At 42.5% G+C, this 18,100-nt stretch overlaps 1 protein-coding gene across 6 annotated transcripts in view; it reads right to left on the reverse strand.

The window, feature by feature from the left end:
- The window catches only part of Rev1 (REV1 DNA directed polymerase), a 73,640-nt gene extending 60,490 nt beyond the window's left edge, over positions 1 to 13,150 (reverse strand). For 2 of the 6 annotated variants that reach the window (XM_029481076.1, XM_029481073.1), the window contains exon 1: positions 11,739 to 11,757. The gene's annotated coding sequence lies outside the window, so the exon portion shown is untranslated. Of the gene's footprint in view, positions 1 to 11,738; positions 11,803 to 12,940 lie in introns of those variants that run through there. The other 4 variants (XM_021170775.2, XM_029481070.1, XM_029481072.1 and 1 more) reach the window with 3 other exon arrangements.
- Between the last annotated feature and the right edge of the window lie 4,950 nt (positions 13,151 to 18,100).

Below are 18,100 nucleotides of genomic sequence, written 5' to 3' on the forward strand. Positions count from 1 at the left end.
AGACATACAAGCAAGCAAAACAACCTTACACATAGAAACTTAAAAAAAAAAAAAAGGATCATCAAAATGTTAGGTTTTTATGTTCTAATAAGCATTTTGATGTAATTTTAAATACCTTTTTAAAGGCATAAAGTTAGAAGCATGCTACGAGATGAGACTGGCAAAATAGGAGGACGGGAAGCACAAAGCTGGGAAGAGTCAAAGCTCCAAGAAATCTGTGCAATGCAGCCTATCACATTTTTCGTGGAATCAGGGGCAATCAGAGACCAAACACAAAGGCAATTTACAAAGGCCAAGTTCTGCCCTCAGGAAATGGTTAAATAAATGAAGTACAAGCCCAAGGGCCTAAAAGAGTTGAGAGTGTCTGTACCAATGCACTCTTATTTTGTCCATAAAGAGTTGGGGTTTTAGCTGGGCGTGGTGGCACACACCTTTAATCCCAGCACTCGGGAGGCAGGGGCAGGTGGATTTCTGAGTTCAAGGCCAGCCTGGTCTACAAAGTGAGTTCCAGGACAGCCAGGGCTATACATAGAACCCTGTCCTGAAAAACCAAAAAAAAAAAAAAAGTTGGGGTTTTACATCAGATCAACAACAACCTCTATAATATGTTTTTGAGACTGTTTTGACTCAGCCATACAGAACCAGCCACACATCAATGTTTCAGGCTATGATTCTCAAATGTCTCAGGCTATGATTTCTACATTTTAAAAGCAGTACAGACATTCTTCAATGTCATACCTTATGAAGCCTAGCAGATCCAACCTACATATGAACGTAAGGATTTTGAATTTGAAGGGATACACACCAAGCTATTTAATGTGAACATAAAAGCTACACACACAACTGAAAGGGCCCAGGAACTATGTCCATGAAAGCACAAATACTAGCTTTTATTTCTAGACTTGTTTATAGGGATTATAAACCAACATGGTACACATTCTAAAAACAGTGTTATGTATAAGATAGTACCCCACAGGCTGTTTCAGTCAAGCTTTATAGTAACTACCTCCACCACTTCATTGAGGGGTATTCTTCCTCCATCTTTAGTCTCTTGTGCTTTTTTTTTCAACCACAATACAATAATTTCTATATGAAATGATATACTTTTTTTTTAGGTTTTAAGTCAGGGTCTCCTAACTCCTACCCCAGCCCCCGAAGCAGTTGGGACAACAGACAAGTGCCACACTCAGCTAAGGCATTATCTTAAGCAACAGGAAGTCTGCACAGAACTCCAAGAGCTTTATTAATAAAGGTAGCTACGAGCACTCTCCAAACCAAAACAAGAATGGATTTGGCCTTCCTTTTCTGGAAGTGACCCTAATTATCTTTTCTTGGGAGTTTTCTGTTCGACTCCTCCCATTACTGACTGGTGTTCATGTTGTGACTGATCTTCACAACACTTCTACAGAACAGACAGGCCAACTACTGTTGCCTTCTAGGATAGAGAAGCTAGAATACTGATGGAGCTGACCTGCTAATCTATCTGTGATTTTAGACCCAGGGCTCACTGGCCTGGAGCTTGCCATGTATACCAAGCTGGCCTGAAATGCAGAGACTCACCTCCCTCTGCTTCCTGAAGACTGCATTAAAGGTGTGTGCTGTCAGGCCCAGTTATACTTTTCTTTAAAATTAATGTTCCCATAGTTTCAAATGAGAAAACAACAATGATATTATCACGTGTTGCTATGGAAACCATTTCTACTGAATCAATCTAGTTTAGTACAATTCAGTAAAAACAGAACAGTGAGATGGCCTAACAGGTAAACATGCCAAGTCTGATAAGCCTAAGGGTCATGACCCCTTTGGGGTCAAACAACCCTTTCACATGGGTTACACATCAGACATCCTGTATATCAAATATTTACATGGTTTGTAACAGTAGCAAAATCACAGTTATAAAGTAACAATAAAGATAATTATATGGCTGGGGTTACCACTACATGAGGAACTGTTTTAAAGGTCACATTAGGAAGGTTGCAACTGCTGCTGTAGAGGGAGCACTGGGACTGTCACAGGTTGTTTCCTAAAACACACACACATATACATATACCCACACCTACCACCCACCATACACACAAATTAAGTGTAATTGTTTTAAAAAATAGAAAAAAAAAAAAAAAAGGATGCTTTCCCACCAGAGAATTTAGTATCTATCTGTGGTAGACACATTAGCAGTCATATTTTTAACAGAACTAAGGAGGAAAATACACCCTAAATACGCCTTTAATCCCAGCACTCGGGAGGCAGAGGCAGGCAGATTTCTGATCGAGGCCAGCCTGGTCTACAAAGTGAGTTCCAGGACAGCCAGGGCTACACAGAGAAACCCTGTCTCGAAAAAAAAAAAAAAAAAAAAAAAAAAAAAAAAAAAAAAAAAAAAGAAACAAAAATAAACAAACAAACAAACAAACCCTAAATATAAGGTCTACCTAGACTAATTCCAACTTGTCCATATGCAAATAAAGTAGAGACAGAGAGCCAACGTGGTCCTAAGTCACTAACTTTAAAAATCACCAAACTTTTAGCTCTTTATAGACAGAGTTGAACCTGACCAACCCTATACTCTACTCTCATTTTATACCTTTATTAAAACAAAACAAAACAAAACCCTTATTCATGGGCTGGAAAAATGGCCCAATGGTTCCACAATTTAGACAACTAAGTGCTATTTTAAAGAACCAAGCAAGGTTCAACCCCCAGCTCCTTTATGGAGGCTCACAACCACCTGTAGCTACAGTTCCATGGAATGATAACCACTTGTGGCCTCCACAGGCACTAATGACACATGTGGTAGAGACATAAATGTAGGCAAAACACCTGTACATATAAAAGTAATTTTAAGATACCATTAACAGATACACCACTCTAACATATATATATATATAAACAAAAACAAGGGCTGGAGAGACGGCTCAGCGGTTAAGAGCACTGACTCCTCTTCCGAAGGTCCTGAGTTCAAATCCCAGCAACCACATGGTGGCTCACAACCATCCGTAATGAGATCTGATGCCCTCTTCTAGGGTGTCTAAAAACAGCTACAGTATACTTACATATAATAAATAGATAAATCTTTTAAAAATAAAAATAAATAAAAATAAAAAGAAAAGCTTTTAAGACAATCATCCCTGACCAAAATAACAAGGCTATGTAGGAAAAAAAATAAAAAAGGAGAGAAAGAAAGAAAGAAAGAAAGAAAACAAAAGGAGAAAAAAAAAGGCACTATCTTCAATTTTCAAATTTTCTTTCATATTTCCTGCATCTTTAATAGGATACAGAGTTGGCAACTGTTAATTACATTTCTTAGGTGCCTCTAAAATCAAGAGTATGGATGTGACCAAATTCTGGTCAGTAAGGCAAAATGCACAGAAAAAGTGTCTGCCATATTCCTTATGTTTACCTTCCTAGTATCAGGGATCAAATATCCTATATTCTTAAAAAAAAAAAATTGCTTAATTCAAGAATGCATTTGTAAAGTAAAATAATTTCAACTGTAATCCCTAGAGAATGGCTAAATAAAAAGAAACTGTGGCCCTGAATAGCCTGAGAACTGAAATGTTGCCCACTCTGGATTAGCTGCCCACCTTTGAACTATCACAGGCAAGAGAAAAGTCTCAATATTGTTTGCACTGGATCCACGGTCTTTTCCAGCAGCTTAGCCTATGTGCTAGTAAACTTAAGAACACTTAAACATTTTAGTATTATTTATTCCACATTTAGTTTATACATCTTACTGTCTTTTATAATCTATCTGGATACACTGTTATGGCAAATGCCAACAAATTTTCTAACTCCTTGTCCTACTTAGCTTAAGAGTCATCTAAGAAGAAAGCCTCCACTAACTACCTAGATCAAACTGACCTGCAAACAAGTCTCTGAAGTACTGCCTCCAGTTTTAATTAATGTAAGAGGGCCCAGACTACTACGGGAGGAACCATCACTAGGCAGGTGGTTCTGAACTGTGTAAGAAAGCTAGCTAAGCTTAAGACTATGAGTAGGCAATAGAGCATGAGAAAAAAAAAAAAAAAAAAAACAGAAGTCCAACGAGGAAGTAAAACACTGTTGGCCATGCCTGTGGAAAAGCAGCAAATAATTATCTGTAGGAAACGTCAAGACTGCAGTCAATCACAGTAAACTTTGAAACCACAGGCTTTCATGGGTCATACACCCAAGTCTAGTAGTAGGGACAAAACAGGTAAGGAACTGAAGTAATATAATATCAAAGAAGGGAGTTTTTCTCTGGGGCTGTGGTTCTCATTCCTGAGCATCAGAAAAACGTAACAGGCCTATAAAACTAAACACAGACCACTGCATCCCAACTTAAATGATTCTGATTCAGAGACTACAGGTTTTGGGCAGGGCTAGAAATTTGTATTTCTATAGATTTCCCAGGTAATTCATAAACTAGTCATGGCTGGTTTTGCTGATATTTAATGTGTACACAGAGGGGAAGTGAAGACAGAGACTAGCCCAGGAGCTGAGAGGAAAAGAGCATATAAGGGAAGGAGCAAATGCTGCCACATGGAGCTCACCTGCGTGAATTCCATAGGATGCATACTACAGGTGACTGTCCTCCCTGTCTGCTTGCCCACATTCCTCCTTTCCTAATCCAGATCAGATTAACAGTGACCTTCAAACACACTGTCATTTGCAGTTTTCAAGGTAAGTAAAGTGCAAACCATAATGCAAGGTAATCAAGAGATGAAAGACTTACATAAAACTAAATACTAGATCCTACATTAGAAGCACTGACAGAATGCATCAGTGCACAGAGAAAGCAATCAAATTCAGGTTGGAGAAGAAAACTACCAAAGCAACACTTAAAGGGAGATATAAGCTGAGAGCAGTAATGAATATGTGTGCTGTTAAAGGTAGAAAGGAGCAGGGTAAGAGAGAAACAGCAGTTAGAAAGAGAAAAAAAAATCATGAATCTACAAAAAATACAGAGACGCTTAAGGCAACATTCTAGATTTAACTGAGAAGTAGGTCCCACGGTCAGCTGTAGTAGATGAACTAACATAGCTGAGGAAGGTAACAGAAGGCCTTGAGTATCAATCTAAGAAGCTTAAATCTTCATCTTGTGCATTCCACTGTACAAAGTAAAACTTACAAGGTAAATGAGCATCAGTGATGTGCAACTAGAAATAATTTCCTTGGGGGAACTATAAAGTTTAAAAATATGACCTAACTTGGTGTTGGGGAAGTGGCTCCATAGCAAAGCGACTGTCCTTCAAGCATGACACCCTGAGTTAGAGTCTTCAGCACCTACATTAAAAAAGCCCACCATGGTGGCATGCACCTTTAATCCCTGGAGTCTGAAGTGAATCTCTGCAGCTCACTGGGCAATGACCAGCCTGGACTAGCTGAATGGATGAGCTACAGGATTAGTGAGAGTGCCTATCACAGAAAATAAGGGAGGGAACAATCGAGAACACCAACACTGACCTCACAAGTACACACACACACTGTACACACCCTATGCAGTATGTGTGCATATGTGTGACTTTTCTATATGTTCCATTTTTGAAAGTCTCTTTTCTTACTAATCATTAAATTCAATGTAACTACAAATGAACATAAAAAGGAGAAAACTTAAGTTGCCAAAACTTCTGTATTCTTCCCTTGCCTTCATGCTGAGACTTCTCATATATAGAAAGAAAACTGCTGCCTTTAAAGATGAGATGCTACAGCCGGGCGTGGTGGCGCACGCCTTTAATCCCAGCACTCGGGAGGCAGAGGCAGGCGGATTTCTGAGTTCGAGGTCAGCCTGGTCTACAAAGTGAGTTCCAGGACAGCCAGGGCTACACAGAGAAACCCTGTCTCGAAAAACAAAAAAAAACAACCAAACAAACAAAAAAAAAGATGAGATGCTACATTCTTCAAGATACTCAAAGGATAATTCCATTTAATTGAGCTCATTTAGTACACTATGCTTTGGTTGGTTGGAGTGTGTTTGTTTTAAGACTGGTTCTCACATAGCCGGGTCTGGCCTTAAATTCACTAGGTAGCTGAGGATGATGGTCACAACCATGATTCTCCTGCCTCTACCTTCCAATTCCTGGACTACAGGTATCTACCATAACAGCTACTACTATACCTAACAGATTCTGAGAAAGTTAATTTCAAGAGAGTTTAGTATGATCTTTAAAAGACAATTAGAACATCTTCTATTAGGAGTAATGGACTTGCAGAAGAACGTTAGCCTCCACTATTACAAATCTATAGAGTGTCAGTACTGCCTCTTAAGCACTAAAACTCCAAACAGCAATCTTCAGAACACTTTACAGTCTAACAAATTCATTAGTAATACTTCCATCTCAACCACAAAAATCTCACTTCTTTTTCAGTAAATTATCTAGATCAAATAATTCAATTCAAAGAAATGACAAATACCAAAATTTTCAGACAAATGAGTATTTTAAAAACCGGAAAAAGCCGGGCGTGGTGGTGCACGCCTTTAATTCCAGCACTCGGGAGGCAGAGGCAGGCGGATTTCTGAGTTCGAGGCCAGCCTGGTCTACAACTTGAGTTCCAGGACAGCTAGGGCTACACAGAGAAACCCTGTCTCAAAAAACCAAAAAACAAACAAACAAACAAACCAGAAAAGTGGGACTGGAGAGGTGACTCGGCGGTTAAAAACACACTGACTGCTCTCCCAGAGACTCAGGTTCAATTATTAGTGCCCAAATGGCAGGACACAACTGTCAGGAACTTCAAGATCTGACACCACATACAGACATACAAGCAGGCAAAACACCAACGAAATAAAATAAAAAATAAAGAGGAAGACAAAACAAACAAACAAAAAAACAGAAAGTATCTATAAACCCAACTTACAACAGAAGCTACATAAAGGAAAAACATTTGACTGAAACAAACATCAGCCTGGGTTTCCCATTCTATGGCATCGATAGAAACGTTACAATCCTCACCAGAAGCAATCCTTTCAGACTATGTGTGAGGCAGGAGACAGCTATTTCCTCTGCATCTCCTTTTGGAAAGGTCAGGAGGCCCTTGAAACTCAGGATTTGCTTTACTTTGAAGTTTCATGGGGCCTTTCCCCAAGGTTGCACAAGCAGTTAACAATTTGCCAGGCTACAGCTCGGTGGAAGAGAGGTAGCCTACTAATCTACTTCATAGATCAATGTCCAGCACAACGGAAAGAAGATCCTGCACTCAACGAACCTAAATCAGAATTTCAGCAACATAATTCAGACTGTGCCTAAAAGGTGAAATGGTACAGTCTTAGTAATCTCAGATGTAAGAATGAGAGTTCAGATATTATATAACCATTGTTGTATGACTAAACCTTCAAGACGTTCCTCTTAAACTTTCAGTGGGATCCAGAAAGACTAAGCCAGAGAGCAAAATCCTGGTTCATACTCATGCTAGACTCAAGTACAATCATACATAATGCTAATATCAGACTTTTTTTTGTCCACCCCTACTCACATGGAAAGCCATGGGGACAGACAGATACACAGATGGTAAACTTCAATCCAAACACTAGAACCTACGTAAAACAACAGCAGCAAAACCTGGTTTGGTGGTACACAGCTGTGCTGGTGAAACGGAGACTTAATATTCTCCTTAGCCAGCCAGCATAGCCTACCTGTCCAAATTCCAAAGCCAGTGAAAAACCCTGTTTTATTTTAAAAAAAAAAAAAAAAAAAAACAGTGGATGGCACCTGAACACCAACACCCTCTGGCCTACACACATGCAAGCTCACATACACAGAGCCACAGGACCAAACCAGCCTATAAAAGGTTTTTCATGAGCCAGTAAGATAGCTTAGTGGGCAAAGGTTCTTAAAAGTCAAGCCTGATGCAATGAGTCCAATAGCTGGGAAATAAACAGTAGAAAGAAAAGTCTCACTCCTACCAGATGTCCTCGGACCTCCACACATACACAAATCAATAAATGTAAATTTTAAAAGGGGGTTGAAGCATGAGGATCCAAGTTTGATCACCACAACCTATGTGGTAGGAGGATCACCTTCACACAAATTGTCCTCTGGCTTCTATATATACATACTGACGCATATAGCCATATGCAAACAAAATAAATGAATGCAATTAAAAATACATAGGTTTTTCAAATCATCTCTTCCTGACCAAGAAGGAAAGCATACAATGTAGCTGTATTATGACAAAAATCTAACTCCTTCCTGGTGTCAATTTTCTAAGGATACATTCCTCAGAACAATGTAACTTTAAAAGTCACAAAATCATCCATACCACTGTTAAGACACTTAAATGTTGATGGTCTCTTTTGAGAAGTCCAGACTTCCTTCTGTCTTAGGTTTACAAAGCTCACTTACACACTAACTCTCCTCTCTCACATCTTGCGTTTCCTCTCCCTCAATGTCCATGTTTAAATGGGTATTAAATTCTTCATAAACTACAATTCTGGGACTGGAGAGATGGCTCCATGGTTAAAAGAGCTTGCTGTGCAATCATGAGGCCCAGAGTACAAATCTCAGATCCTGCAAACACCTCTAACTACAACTTCCAGGGATCAGGCACCCTAATTGTAAGGAACATACACTTGCAAACATATGACAACAATGAAACGCTTGCAAGGGCGTTAGGACCCTTGGTCATGAATCAGGGAGCAGTGAAACTCCCAGTTCCTTTTGTACCATGTGACCCAACCTACCATCTCTACAAACCTGTGTCTTCCTAAGTGTGCCAATTTTATACAGTGCTTCTGAATATTAAATGAGAAGCCACTTAGCAAAGAGCCCTGGAAGATAGTCCATACATAGTAACTTACCTATTATTACTACATTTTGGAACAAATGTTAAAAAGACAAGCAGTATTTCTAAGTTTCAGGCACAAGGCTTAGAATCCTGACTTAAAATTGAGAATGAGATGTAAAAGAAATTACAAAAATCCATTTTGCCAAGGACATATGCGAAGTAAAAATATCTAGTGTTAAGCAAATATAATTGCCATGTGCAGAGTCTTACATTAGTAAGAATAACTTAGGATGCATTAACACTATTATTACAAAGTCATGGTCTCGTTTCCATAAACTCTAAAGGAAAAAAAAAATAACACATTAAAAAAAGAGACCAAAAGGTAGGGTTGTAGAGTATCACTAGGTTGCTTTAAGTGCCAAATTGAGAAACAGAATATAGCATGTAGGGAAAAATTCCTTGTGCAAGATGGCAGAAAATATCCCACCAGAGATGATCAAACACCTCTTCTTTCTAAACACTACAAAAAAAAAAAACAGACTTCCATAAGATCCCCAACAATTTTCCTGTCTGAAAACAAGAAGCCCCAGCAAGCTCTCTCACCACGATCATATTTCTAGTACAATCTCAAAGCAAAGCATAGGAAAGCCACTCTGCTGGGTGGCTGTAGGGAAAATTACTTAGCATCTTCTTTTGATTGAAAGATAAATCTTATATACACAATAAAACTAAAGTGAGGCTATTCTCAGCAGTTTATTTTTTATTTTATTCTAGATGGAGAAAGTATTTAAAAAGTCAAGTTTTGGTAAGCAACAAAATTTCATTAAAAAAAAATCAAATATAAAAATGAATTCAATTTTATCTCACATCAACAGTGACACACAACTTTAATCCCAAAACTCTGGAGTCAGAGGCAAGTGGATCTCTTAAGTTTGAGGCCGGCTCTGATCTACAGGCTGGTCTAAGACAGCACAAAGAGAAACCCTGTCTCTAAAAAAAACACAACAAAAATGATGTTGGTACATGAAACAATTATGTTTAACGTTTTTTGTTATTTTTGTTTTGTTTTATTTAGTAAGACTGAGGAGAAGACTCAGTAAGCACCCGTTCTGCAAACATGAGGACATAAAAAACCTGGTGCTCCAGCAGATACAGATCTTAGGGTCAGCCCGTCCAGCCCAAATGGCAAGCTCCAGCTTCAGTGACAGACTGTGACTCAAAAGCTAAGGTAGTGAGCAACTGGAAGGCCTCGGACATAAACCTCTGGCCTTTACACATAGCATAGGAAACTCAGACCTGTGTTCTTTAACATGTATTACTCCTGTAATGCTATGAAGTAGGTAATACTCTAGTCGTCATATACAGCTGAATAACATGAAGCACCAGCAGTCATTAACTGGTCCAGGGTCATGCAATCAGTAAATGGGAGCAGACAGGATATGGACTGAAGATGTCAAGTGTTCAAATCAACTACAGCAATTATTGTTAACAATTTTTACAAAGAGCCTATTAGGTGCCAGGCACAGTTCTAAGTACTAGGGATACGATCTCCACCCTGTAGTTAGGAAGAGAGAGCCAACAAATCTAAAGGGAATAATTAACAAGTGAAAAGTATATGTGATCATAAATACAAAGGAGAAAAAATATTTAATTTAATGTAAAAGCAAACAAAAGAGTCAAGTAACAAAAAGAGAGAGACTTGCTTCTATTTTAGAAACTAGGAAAAGTTCCCTCAAGTAAAGAACAGCGCTAGAAGACAAGAACAGCTACCACCAGCCAGAAGAGGTGCCCTGTGTATCTGCCTGGATCCTGAAATCCAATAGTGAGAGTCATGGGGTAAGGCTATGTTGACAGCTGCCCTGATGGCAGGAGGAGCTTAGGTTCAAACTCGATATGTAACCCAGAGCTTTTGGAGGATTTTAACTACAGAAAGTTCAACCCAAGTTCTTTTTCAAAAGATCACCCTGATTGCTATGTGAGAAACAGTAAGCAAAATAAGGGCACCAGCGAGGACACTAATCTAACAATCTAAGGAAGATAACACTAGAACTTAAGACTTGCATCTGTGCATGGTTTGCAAGAAGATGAGATACTAAAAGAACCTGCAACTTGTCTCTGAATTATCACACTTCTTATACTCTCAGGTTCTGTTCAAAGAAAATTAAAAATTTTAAATGTCTATTAATATCCACATTAATGTTTCAGTTGGCACTGTTGTTACAAGAAGTAAAAAGCATTTTTTGTTTGTTTTTCATTCTGTTTAACTTACCCTATGATTTACTTTGGTTTTTATTTCTGATGGAGTCTTAACAATGCAGGCCCTAACTGGTCTGCACCTCACTATGTAGATCAGGATGGCTTCAAACTACCAGAGATACCCCTGCCTCTGCCTACCGACTTCTGAGATGAACGGAGCCTGGTTCATACTATGATTTCAATCCCTTTCATTCTAATAAAACACTAAGAATCATGCCAGCCCTCAGTCTCTGCTGACTAGTAGACAGCAGGTACCTATGGTCTCCCGTGATTAGTTTTCTTCTCATGGTCTTCTCTCCAGCATATCAGGCCCTATTTAGTACACAACTACAAGAGTATGCTACAGAAAACACTCACCTAGTACCTGTAGTTTCATAGTCTTATTAAATGCCTTTCACTTAAGAACTACTTTATTAGTCGGCTACCCAAACTGGAAAATGATGTCTTCCAAATATGAATGAAAAGCTTGTCCAACTAGCAGAGGCAAAATCCAAGCCCATATGTAAATGCTTTGATCTCTCCACTTCAAATGCCATTGGATACAGTATGCTTGTTAAATATAGGTCTATGTAGCCTCTGGAACGTATTTACAGTGACTGGTTGTTGGGAACAGGCTTTCCTTCCTTTCTATTTCGAGTCTTAGTTTTCAGTGTTAAAGAAGTGGAGTTACATATTTCAGCACATTAATTTTGAAAATTTGTATTTTTCTACCTGAGATGACATAGAGATTTAATGTTAAAAGTGATTCCCACCCTTAAGAAAATGAACAAATATGCATTATTTACCATAAAAAGGAGTAAACTTTCATGACAAGATACACGATTTTGGTACATACTGACCTCAAAGGACCTACAAGACACAAACAAGAAAACAGAAATTCAAGAAAAGTGGCAAGTAAGCAGGCTAAGCAATGAACGAGTGCACTCGTGCAGACTGAATTCCTGGACGGAGAGCTCCAGGTAAGCTTCCAAGTGTCCAGCACAGGTAGCACTGAAAGGGCGGGAAAGGTATTCTAGCAGCATTGCCTGGGCAAAGCCCGGTCAATGTGGGAAAACAGACTTATGGAGGTATTGCTAAGCTGAGCTAATGTACACTCCACAGGAACAAGATTGTGGTATTATTATTCTACGTAAAGGAAGAACAGGTACCAGAGAAGCCAGAGACCAAGCAAATAATTTAAGAGCTGTTACATAGCCCTTAATAGTTACAAATCCTTTTTATGAGGTCTCTTGTTTCTACTTTATACCCAAGAAACACCAAGAAACACACGGTGAGATCCTAGGCATGTATCACCTGTGTGTTTTTTAAACAATCAAGGAACGATACTACAGGAAGGTCCGGGCTTTGCAAACCCAGGACAGGAAGAGTCTCCAAACAAACAAGTGCCCCCTCGGTGCACCCCGACTGTTATTTTAACAGCACACCCAAGTGTGAACTGAGCACCTGTACAAACACTTAGGGACAGGTGTCCTGCACATGAAGGGGACAGATAAGTGACAAGGGAAAAGGAGTGAGAGAAACACTGCCTCCGGGATGCCTGAGAGCAAGGCAGAGGGGAGAAGCCGACGTACCGGGGACGAGCGAAGACCCTCGGCGCGGGCCCCGGGTGCCCCCTGCCACGTTCTGCAAACGCTGGCGGAGCGGACACTCGAACGCGCGAGGGAATGAATGGCCGGCCAGGCGCCGGCGCAGGAGGGACCGGTGACTTGCGACGCCGGCGGCGGAACTCCGAGGCAGGGCCGCGGGCGCCCCCGTCGGCGCGCGACGCAGCGCGGGGTGTGGAGCGGGAACGGGAGGTCACGCGTTACATAACCCGGCGACCGGAGGCGCAGGGGCGACGCGACGCGGCGCGGCAGGCAGGAGGCCTCGCGGCAGCACCGCGGGCTCCCGGCCTCGGCCCCCGCGCCACGGGCCGCGCGTGCGGCGGAGGCGGGGACGGCGGAGGCTCGGCACCCCTCCCCCACCCGTCGGCCCGGGGGTCGCTCACCTTCCGCGCCGCCCCAGGCCACCATGCCCGGGCCCAGCCGCTTCCTCGGGCCTCGCGGGCGCCGCCGTCGTTCAGTGTCCTCCCCGCGGCTGAGGGGAACGCCGGGGAAGGCAACCGGTCAGGCGGCCACCCAGCCGCACCGCACCGCACCGCACCGCGGCCCACGCTCCCTCAGTCGCTGCGCCCGCCTCGCGCCTCCGCGGCAGCTCCGCCCCTCCCCCGCCGCTCCTCCGGCGCGCGCCCGGCTCCCCCTCCCGTCCCCGCCGCGGCCCGCTGGCCCGGCCCCGCACGCACTCACCGGGCGCGGCGCACGCGCGCTGCTCGCGCCCGGCCCGAGGCGACCCCGGCCCCGCCCTCCTCTCGCGCCGGCGCCCGCGGGGAGGGGGGGCTGGAGAGCAGCGCCTCGGCTGCACGTGACCGTGCGGCTGGCTGGGCGGAGGTGGCGCGGGACCCGCCGCATCACCACGCTGCCTCTCGCCGGGGCCGGCTGGCTAATGGTGCTGCAGCGACGCGCAGCCGCGCCCCGCCCCGCCCCGCCCCGCCCGGGCTCCCCAGCCGCCGCGGAGGGCGCGGGTGCCGGGACTAACCGGGTAGACGACCGCGCAGGGTCGGCCGAGGCGCGAAACGCGTTGCCGCACCGCGCTCCGACTGATGTGCGGCGCCACCTAGCGGCGGCCAGGACGCTCACAGGCTAACACATGCTCCGTCGGCGAGCGGAGAACCGCGGCCCACAAGGGTCTGCGGGAATGCCAGGTCACTTGCTGGCAGCCAGCTCGGCTGTGCCCAGGCACGACGTCCCACACAATCTTACCATTGCCGGTCCTGTGCTCTACCTGCCTTTCCCACTTGCAACACACAGACCTGAAGAAAATTGCTTTCCCTTGTGATGGTTAAAAAACAAACAACAGCAACAACAAAAAAAAACCAGCAGCTACACACATTTATTCATGGATGCTAAATACACCTAGCAAAAAAAAAACAGTCGTCTCATAAGGCCCATTTTCCCCGCCTCTGTGGTGTCTGTTCAATGGGAGACTGCATGATTATTGTGATAGTCTTTATTGTTGGAATGCTCAAACATTAAGGCAACCAACTCCTTGCCCTAGAACTGAACACTTTGGTTCCTTCTCCACCTTAAGATATTTGAAAGGAGTTTGCAGGCACTTAGAAAACAGCAGTACTCTTTTTTAAACTGACTTTGCAAACCTGAGGTTCCTTTCCCAGAGAGACAGGAGATAATCAAAATATCTCTTTCTGTGTATGTATATGTACATGTGAAATATATATGTCTGTCTCAATTTTAACCTATTCCCCCTTTGCTCCACTTGCTCGCTCTCCTTTATGAATTCACCTTCAGTATTCCCTCCCCACCTCTAGAAAGTTGCCTGTTTCTCTGGACCCACAATTGAAGAGATAGATAAAGTGTAATTGCAGGAGTTTCAGAACGAGCTGCAACACCACCAGCTTGTGTACGGAAATACCACGGGGGGTTGGGGGGCTGGGCGGGAAATGAGGCTTGTGAGGAGTTTTGAAAAACTGTCTCTACACAGCAGTTATTTTCAATAAGAAAAACACCAAAACTTTATTTTTGAGACTGAAAAATAACTTGTGAACACTTTTCCTCTTCTTTCATAATCAAAGATTACTTTTTTCTGTATTTTTCTCAAGCAAATAAACAAACTGTCCCATCCTCGTTTGCTTTCTTTTGCTGCAACAAACATTATTACCAAAAAACAACTTAAGGAGGAAAGGGCCTATTTCACCTTACAGTTTACAACCCACGGGGAAGGGAAGTCAGGACGGAACCTGGATGCAGGAACTGAAGCAGAGACCACGCAGGAACCCTGCTCACTTCACTGGCTTGCCTCTAATGGCTTGCTCCTCTATTCCTGATACAACTAAGGCCGCCGCCCACAGTGGGCTGGACCATCCCACATCAATCATCTGTCCCACAGACTTGTCCACAGGCCGATCTGATAGAGGCGTTTTCTCAGTTGATGTTCCCTCTTCCCAGATAACCCTAGCTTGTGTCAAATTGAAAGAAAGTGGAAAGAAGATGTCTTTCTCTGTAAAAGAAACAGAACCGAGAGGCGAGAAGAAATAAACGGTAGATAAATTCTAGAGTCTGTGTTATGAACAAGTTTGCCCAGGGTTTATTTTTATCTACTTCAGAAAGTTCTTATTTTAACTTTATTGTCAACGTTCACTTACCCATCTATTTATTTTTATAAAGTCTATATTTTTTCCTTATCGAAGGTGAGCTAGGCTTTGGAGACAGCACCTAAGATGACCCATCTGGACCCCACACTTGGGAATCCTTGGGGGAGCTGTACCTTTTCACTCCTTTCCTAAGCTTCATTAAAATTGATTTTTTTTTTAATTTAATCATTTCTGATACCTTAAGAAGCCCATAAGAACGCAGGTCAATGACCCTTTTAGGGTTATGGATAAAAGGACATGAATTCTGCTACACATTCACTTGGCCTCTGGCAGTAAATTCCATATATATATATATATATATATATATATATATATACATATATATATATATATACATACATATATATACTGACAGTGGTCTGCTCACAGTGACTTACATGGCCAGGTAGTGCTTATTATTACAAAGCATTCCATCCATTATGCTGACAGATGAAATAATAAGGGGGCGTGGCTCAAGCCCACGTGAACGGAGGGTGTTGGAAGCAGAGTTGGTTTGCCAGGACTTAACACTCTCAAACATACATTCAGGTCTGTATTTAACCAACACAGTTCACAACATTCATTGTGACCCAGCAAGTAATCAGTCATATGGTACACCCTGTATGCCCGTGGCCAAACATATTGATTTCCTGTCTTTAAAAGGCTTTTAGTGTGGTGAGAGAGGCAACAGCTGCAGGCTAGGCTCAGGGCTACCATCTGAGGGCAATCTTGCAGGCACAGTGGGAACCTGTGAGGAAAGTTACAGAACGGACTGAGAGGTTGGTTCTGTTAGGGAAACACCGGAGCCACATGGGCGAGGAACGGAGACCAGGGAACATTCTAGAAACTGTGAAACATGAAGCCGAGAGTGGCATAGGCTGTAGGGACCATTATATCCATACAAAGGAAGCTAGGGAGGCAAATGGAGGATGGGAGAATGAAGAGTTCTGTGAAGTATGGGGATCTGTCACTCTGCAGCTGTGAGAGGCACTGAGGTCTTGTCATAGTCCAGGTTAGCCAGGACATGGGTTTTGCCAAACACTACAATGAAAGGAGAAAAAGACAAAAAGATGTTGGTGGCAGAGGCAGCAGAGTTATATTGACTCAACCCGGAGCCTAAGCCGAGGAAGAAAAGGGACTTGCCTGGGGTGGTGGGATTAGTCAACTGATAATTCTGATAAAACTAATAAATCAACAACTAGCGTGTGATGACTGTTGGAGTAACTTTTCTTCACTTTGTGTAAAGGTGTGTCTCTGTATTTTCAGTTAATTCTGTACTGACAGAAGGCTAAATGCTGGCAGGATATCGCTATTGTCATTTCCGTGGCCCAACACCGGCCTTATATTCCTAAGTATATAAATTCCACAACCTGTTCAGATACTTGAAGGTCGGACAACCACCTACGCCTAGAGGCAATCTAGAATTGTTATCAGAGGTTATCTCAATGCTGATTGGTTGTAATAAAGAGCTGACAGCCAATAGCTGGGCAGGAAGTAGGGGGTGGAACTTCCCGGCAGAGACAATGAGAAAGGGAAAGAAAGGAAGAGCTGCAGCTAGTCACGTGGCAGGTCGTTGGCACGATAGTCCAGTTAAGTTAGATAAGCTAGCGGGAAGATGGCCCAAGCAAAAGGCCTAAGCTTTAAACTGCCTAGAAGACTTCAAGTCATTATTTACAGTGCAGGTGGGTCTGAGAAAGTCTCGCTATAGATACAGGATGGAGGATGAAGTCATTGTAAAGGAGAGTTCAAATAAATGAAGGGCCAGAGCAGAGAAGGTTCATCTCCTTACATACTGAAATCATCAAGAGTCGGAGCCAGGGAGCAGGCTTAGGGGGTCAAGAACTGGCTACACAACCATGAGGAACTGAGGTCAAGTCCCTAACACCCCTATAAATGCAGGGGAGGGATGAGTGCTTGCCTGTAATCCTAGCACTCAGAAAGTAGAGGCAGGCTTTCCAGAGAAGCTGAATAGTTAAACTGTCAAAAAGAGTGAACTCCAGGACTGGAGACAGTGACTCAGAGAATCATATTGATGACATCAAGTGAGAAGACTGAATATCATCCAATGTACTGAATTCTAATACAGTGATTATCACCCTACTAACCGGGGTTCTCAAGCTCTCTCTGTTCTTAGCAATAATGGCTCAATACATTTTTTTCATATCATCCATATGCCAAAATAAATATCTAACACTTTTATTACAAATAAATAAAGGCACATAAGTTAAGTATAGCATAACAGATTGGCAACTCATTGGGCAAAAAAGTAATATACTTAAAAACCAGACTAAGATTTGTATTAACTAATGGGACATCTGGAGCCACTGGTCAATGTACCACGTCTCAAACTTGGGACTATGGGACAATCTCACTATTTTTTCCAATGCTACATTGGCAGGAACATGTCAGGCACACTGCTCTACACTTAATATTCTATCATAGTGAAATGGATAGGTTCCTCACCACAAGTAGAATTACCTGGTAGAGTGGTAACAGCCAGGTGTTTTCCTTAGTAAAATATAAAAATATATTTTCCTCTATATAGGCTGTTAGTTGACAAGGCTTTTACCAACCTTATGTCCTTGCCATCAACTTGTCACTAATGATTCAGCCTCTATTGATAATCATGATCTCAATCAACTACTCTATTGAGTTGCAAAGGATGGTTTTCTAATTACACATTCCTGCTGTGTTTGTTGGCTGACATTTTGTGAGGGTTCTTAAACCCTTTAACCTCCCTTCTAGCCCACCAACCCCAGGGGGTAGTGTAAAAGAAAGGATTCAGGGGAAGTGGCCCTTTCAAGTAATGGTTCTTTGGAGCAAGTCCATCTGCATTGTCAGGCATATAGGTCAGCAGTGGCAGCTTGATCCATTCCCAGACATTTCATAGATATATACCAATAGTCTAGTTCGGTAGACTTGGATAGTAAACACAAATCGGCAGTGGTGGCACTACCTAGC

The sequence above is a fragment of the Mus caroli genome, chromosome 1 (assembly GCF_900094665.2).
Source record: "Mus caroli chromosome 1, CAROLI_EIJ_v1.1, whole genome shotgun sequence".
NCBI classification, from domain to species: domain Eukaryota; kingdom Metazoa; phylum Chordata; class Mammalia; order Rodentia; family Muridae; genus Mus; species Mus caroli.